General features: G+C 35.6%; 1 non-coding gene across 1 annotated transcript; it reads right to left on the bottom strand.

Annotated features, from left to right (window-relative positions):
- Window positions 1-1,247: 1,247 nt before the first annotated feature.
- LOC118898628 lies at window positions 1,248-1,354 on the bottom strand. Its single transcript, XR_005020772.1, has one exon. It is a non-coding gene; the product is annotated as a U6 spliceosomal RNA (small nuclear RNA).
- Window positions 1,355-6,670: the final 5,316 nt, after the last annotated feature.

Below are 6,670 nucleotides of genomic sequence, written 5' to 3'. Positions count from 1 at the left end.
TACATATATGTTTGTTTTGTGTATACTTTTATACAAGTAAGATAATATTATGTTTACATCTTGGAAAAATTCATATTAACTTATATAAATCCACTTCATTCTTTTAATTGGCTGTATATTATTCTACTTTATCATGATATAGTTAATCCCCTCCTACTGGGTAGTTAGGTTGTTTTAATTTTTTTCCCATTATAAATAACACTTCAATGAATGTTCTTTCATACAGTTCTTTGTGAAGTGAAGAATGTTTCTAATTAAAGTAATATGGATTTTGGATACATATTTCTGAATTAATCTTAAGAAAGACTGCTACAATTTATACTTCTATCAAGAAGAGAATGTTTCTCCATACTCTCACTAATTTTGTGTTATTCAATTTATATTAGGGTGATCTCATGTGTTTTAATTAGCATTAATTTACATACGAGTGAACTGGAGTATTTTGCATGTAATTAAGGATTTGTATTGCTGAAGCACATTGGTTCTTTGTCTTCATTTATCTTAGATGCTATTACATCTCAGTTTTTCTCTGCTTTAAAGCTCTCCCAAAGTTTGTTTTTTCATCTTTTGTTCTCTAGTTCTCTGTTCATTTTCAAAACTCTAGTTTCCATACCTTATTTGAAATATAAAATGTTTTATATAAGGTTAGTTTTCCAGTTTTGCCATTATATTCGTTCCATTAGAAAGGATCTGAGACTGATACAGACTTAATTTTTTTTCATTTTTTTTAAATCCTTGCAATTTAATGAAATTTGAACAGTAATATTTCCTCTGGGTTTTGATTTCCAGTAACTACTTACCTAGAATTAATAATACTTACTACCTGATCCACAATTACAGAAAAAACTTTCAAAGTTAAGAAACAGTCTAAGTTCGAGGTATAAAAAGAATATTCAGGGCTTCCCTGCTGGCTCAGTGGTTAAGAATCCGCCTGCCAATGCAGGGGACAGGGGTTTGATCCCTGGTCCAGGAAGATGCCACATGCCGCAGAGCAACTAAGCCCATGTGCCACAGCTACTGAGCCTGCGCTCTAGAGCCTGCGAGCCACAACTACTGAAGCCCGTGCACCTAGAGTCTGTGCTCCGCAACAAGAGAAGCCACCGCAACTAGAAGCCTGCACACTGCAACAAAGAGTAGCCCCCGCTCACCGCAACTAGAGAAAGCCTCGCACAGCAACAAAGACCCAACAGAGCCAAAAATAAATAAATAAATGCATAAATTTAAAAAAAAAGAAAGAATATTCATTTAAAAATATGGGATGCTTCCCAAATTTGGGTGTCATCCTTGCACAGGGGCCATGCTAATCTTCTTTGTATATGTCCAATTTTATTATATGTGCTGCTGAAGTGAGCACTAAACTTAATTTTTCTAATTATAGATTTGCCTATACTGGTATAATTTGTGTGTGTATGTGTGCTGCAGTATTTAATTTAACTTGTTTCACTGCTACCTAAGTGCTTTACTAAGTGTTCTGGAGCTGCACTTGATGAAAAACACTAAAATAATCTGCATTATAAGTTTTGTGTATGCTGAGTCTTCAGAATATTTCATCTATCTTCATCCAATCCTAAAATAATAAAGATAAGCTGGAGATAACTTTTAATTATTTTAGTATTTTAGTAATTTCTTTTTTTATTGAAGTATAGTTGACTTACAATATTTAAGTATTAGTTTCAGGTGTACAACATAGTGATTTAATATTTTTATAGATTATACTCCATATAAAGTTATTATAAAATATTGGTGATATTCCCTGTGCTATACGTTACATCCTTGTATCCTATTTATTTTATACTAATTTCTTAATAGTCAGTCCTACATATATCTTAAAACATTACCTCACTTGCCATTAGAAAGGTCTTTTTTTAAAGCTTACCATCCTGTTTTTACCACCCTATTTTTAAAGTGTATTTAAAATTTTTGCATCTTAAAGCATTTATGCTCATATATTAGCTTCTTTTAAACTATAGTTGAAAGGAGATATTTATGTTTGTTACGTTTTGTGTACGTCTCTCTCCCCCCTCTCTCTTTCTCTCTCCTAAAGGAAGGCAGGTACACAAGTCAAGAGGAGAAAGGTAACTGACCCCTTGACCAAGTTGTTCTGTTTGGTGAGGTTGTACCACATTGCCCTTGTGAGGTTTACAGTAAAAGCGGAGCAGAGGTCTGGAGTAGAGGACTAAAGCGTTAGGATCAAAGTCCTAATTGTCTGTTTTCTTGAAGTTAGGGTTATTGGCAGCTGCCATTATACCATCCATGCTGCTGTCACCCAGCACAGCCAACCAGCATGCACTAATTGCAGTGGCCTTTTCATCAAGTAAGATCATCCCACTAAACACAAAGAGCTGTCTTTCCATTAGCACAGACAGTAGCCAGCTAGATCAGCTGGGCTCCTTGAGTATGATTGGACTGTCATATTGTTATGATTTGTTCAAGTTTAGAGCATTTAGCAGATACCCTTTGCACCTCTCTTTGTACCTGAATACTATAACCTGACTGCCCCTATCATTTAAGAGGGTACTATAGCTTTTCAAAGTTCAGCAGCGCACAATTGCAGGCAGGCAACTGGTTTCTGACAAGAGATCAATACTGTCCTTCCAAACGCTGGAGTCAAGCTGCTGGGTCTGTCAGAGGGATGTGTGCTGTAATTGGATCATGGATGCTGCAAGTCATCTGAGTTTCCCTTCAGCACTGTCACAGCTGTCAGATGTCATCCCTTTGTACAGCTGTCACTGCGGGAGGGTTGGGGCTCTTTTTCCGTTCTAACCCAATGCAAATGTCCACTTAGCAGATGAATATTGAAGATATTAGACACTTCTTTATGCCTTTATGCAAAATAAAGATCTGTGTCATCTGTGAATTTCATGGAAATAAGTTGCAATTTATTCACTGTGAGAAAAGTGAAGTGAAGCCTGTAAAAATGAGAAATTATTTGGTTCAGGCTATTAAAAAAAAGGAATATTTTACAGAATAAACAACAATATGCAGATATTTTTCTTGAGATGGAAAAACTAATACTGTGCAGTATTTAGAATGGTCACCTGATATTTGATTATATATATATATATATATATGTATGTTTTGCTTCATCTATAGTCTCAGAAAAGGGACAAATCTTGAATAGATTGGGATCCTGTTAAATCATTAGAATTTATTGAAAAATATAAACCCAATATCTGTTTTAAAGTAGCAATATAATAAGATTTAAGGAATGCAGTTATAGTTAGAATCAGGTCAAGGAGTCTCAAGAAAGTTTTTAAGACAGGAAGGGCAGTCTCAATAAAAATGAGTATGCTGTTTTGGTCACTGAAACCTTTTTTCTAAGTTATTACAAGTTAAATAGAAAGACATGTTCATAGCTGGGAAAATAATTGATAACCAGTGAATGGCTTCTATCAATTTCAGTCAATTTGCTTTTGTTTAAAGAGAACAATCAATAGAAATGCATTTTATTTTATTGTATTTATTCTTATAACACTATATTTTTAAAAACAATGAGTGATTAGCTTCCAGAATTGCACAACTTGAGTCATGTGCACTTGCAACACGTAGTAAAAATGAAGAGATGTCGCCAATGTGGTTTTGGCAATTGTATTCTTAATTCAGGAACTTCCATTCATCATATTGTGATTGATCTGTGAATTTCCCTAGACTCTCCTAGAATAAAGTACAATCTTAACTTTTTAAAAAAAATCATTTTCTTCCTGTCTCGCTAAGCTGATGTCAGAATCATTTTTTTGGATGGTCGACAGGGTAATTTTTGATCTGGGTGGCTGACTTCCTTTTTCTTGAGGTCCAGACCACATACCACCTTCTCTGTCAAGCAAGCAGCCTGCACCGGCCCCAGTGACAGAGTAGCATGAACCTTATTTTCCAATATCTAACCTTAGCATTCTGTCATACACCAGGGTACTCACTGGGTCAGCCCCTCAAATATCCAAACTTTTTCCCCCCATCTGGCATTATGAGGTGACCTTCACCTCATTTGCAGTGGCTCAAGTTGTTTGGACCCTAACATTAGTGGCTGCCAAAATCAAAACATAGACATTTGACATACAATGTGGGGTAGGGCAGTAAGAAAGGAGGGAACCAACCACAAGAAAATGCACATTCATTTAAAAGACAATGTATTTGAAATGATTGAAATATATGCTAATCAGGATAAGAAGTATTACATTTCCCCTTTTGCCTCAGTTAGCACTTTTCTCTCAATGTGATTTTACTTTTACAAGAAGCAGGATAAAAATCCTTCGAATATTAAAGTGTTTTACTCCTATAAAACGAATTATTTAGCAATCAAATCTTAGTTGACTATCACTCGTATAGAAAAATGGTCTTCCATAGTTACTTGGGCAGAAAATATAAGAATGAATGAAGTAAAAATTTTAAACTTAGTTTCTTAAGGTTATTCTTCTGTGATGATAACTTTATATGCAACTCCGGTGACTCAAGTAGGCACACTCTCTCTCTCTTTTTTTAATATGGCTTATGGCTAATTATATCAGAGATCCAAAACAATCATTTTTACATTTGCATTAATAAGGATGTCACATGACCACATTGAAGTAGAAGTATACATCAAAGGTAGATTAAAGGTTGGTTAAGCATCAAACCATGTTCCATATGTAAATTTATAGCAATGATGTGCTATAGAAAGATAGCTTACCCTCTATTTCTCTGCTACTAAATAAAATTAAAAATTCACAACTCTGGTTTATGGGATTTTAAGTGAATTTGATCTCTCTTTTGGGCAGGGCAAATAAGTGTTTTGTGATGTATTATTTTATAAAAAAAAAAAAAAAGACCATCGTTCTGGCTCATTTAATTTTGCGAGTGAATGATCTAAGATTAACTACAGACTAGTCAGTGCAGTTTAAAAGCTGAAAGCAATTTTCAGCCGTAGATGGTAATGCCACATTCAGTCCACAACCGAATGACTCTAAATGACTAAGCTTCGAGGTCTTTGTATATGACCACAGGGCCTGATAAAGACATAGGAACACAGTAAAAGCACAAAAATGGTTCCAATTTATTTGGTGCCATCACCTTAATGAGATTAATACAGACGTGTTCGTGTGCCTAATTGGTGATTTTGTTTTAACTAGTAATGAAGGATTAAAACTTCAGGCAACAGGCTGCTTGCTGGAAAGAGGATTTGAGAGGAAAAAAAGATTTTAATCACAAAAAGGAAACCTGTGAAATATACCACTGCAAAGTTAATAATAATTCTCTAAAAAAAGAACTGATTAAAATGGATACCCTGGATGGTCCCTGGCGTTTTGGGAGAAAGGGTGATTTTATGAGCAGACCACATATTGCTTTTATTTACCTACCAGTAGACCCTTTGGCATACGAAAACATATAAAACTGTTACTTCTAATGAAAAAGTGTTAAAACTGAAAAGCATTGGCCCTCAGGCTACTGTGGAATTTAGAGTATGTAGCATTTTATTCTAATTCATTTTTAATGACTTACTATAACCGAATGACCTGTGGCTAGCTGTCCCACTAAATCCCACAGCATCCCAGTAAATCAGAGCTTCTTTGGAGAAGCTTCACCTATGACTTGCTATGGGTTTGCCTCCCTTCAAAGTCTAGTTGTAACCATTTAAATGCTAACACTATTAAGCATGCTGCCAAAACACAAACACTCAGCCTAAGTCATTAAAATTTAATTATAAGGGGGCAGCTGAGCCCAGTTTGAGTTTTGAGTCTGAAAAATCTTATTTAAAAAAAAAAACTAATAACAAAACTACCCAACCAAACCTATCAGCATCTGTCTGTACTGGCCCAGTGAACTATATTTAAATAAAATTGCAGGTTTTACCAAAGTTCACATTAAAACATATTTGGGTTATTACTCATCTATCCTAACGGTAAAACGGGCCATTGTTTTACCTCGTCGTTGGTGGTGAGTTGTATAACCTGTGCCTTGTATATCCCTGCCAGCATGTTAACTTTGTCTCTCAGAACAAATAGTAAAATAAAGGAACTATATCCTTCCACTGCCAACTGAATAAAACCATATTATCTAGGTCATTCTCTTCCCCACGAAACTTTGGCCAGTGCTAAGATGTCTTTTTGATTACTTAAAAATCCCTGAAATGCAAGAATTTGGTCTTTGATGTTCTATTATGAACCACTTTAAAAGGACTCTGGTAGTGATACAGCGCAGTGTAAGATGCTACCTTCCCGAAGAATGAAGACAGAAATATATTTTACATTTCTTGTCATATTGAACTTTAAGACATCCTGACTGCTTTCTCTATAATTTAAACATCACAGCCAAAATGGCAACATGCTTTGTTCAGTTCCAGTTGTGTGGAGTTTTAGTGCTTCATTGATTCAGAGGAAGGCTGAGGCTGGCACAGGGAGCAGGGCGACGGAATCACAGTCTCACTGCAGCATGTCAAGCCATTATATCTGGGACCAGAATGTCACCGTGGTCTCAATGGTTCGTCAGCTGAAGGATATGGCTAACAAATGTAAAACCAAACTTCAGAGGAGCTGGTTTTCTGTGCTAAGTGATCTGTATTCCCTCGGAATTTACTTTCCCCTAACCCCGTGAAATTAACAGTACTTTCTGACATTCGACCCCCTGACCTCCCACATAATAAGAATTTAAAAAGCACCATGCATGAGTGTGTCTCTGTAATGCAAAACTGGAAAAATGA

Source organism: Balaenoptera musculus, chromosome 7 (assembly GCF_009873245.2).
Source record: "Balaenoptera musculus isolate JJ_BM4_2016_0621 chromosome 7, mBalMus1.pri.v3, whole genome shotgun sequence".
NCBI classification, from domain to species: domain Eukaryota; kingdom Metazoa; phylum Chordata; class Mammalia; order Artiodactyla; family Balaenopteridae; genus Balaenoptera; species Balaenoptera musculus.
This window is presented reverse-complemented; position numbering and strand designations above follow the sequence as displayed.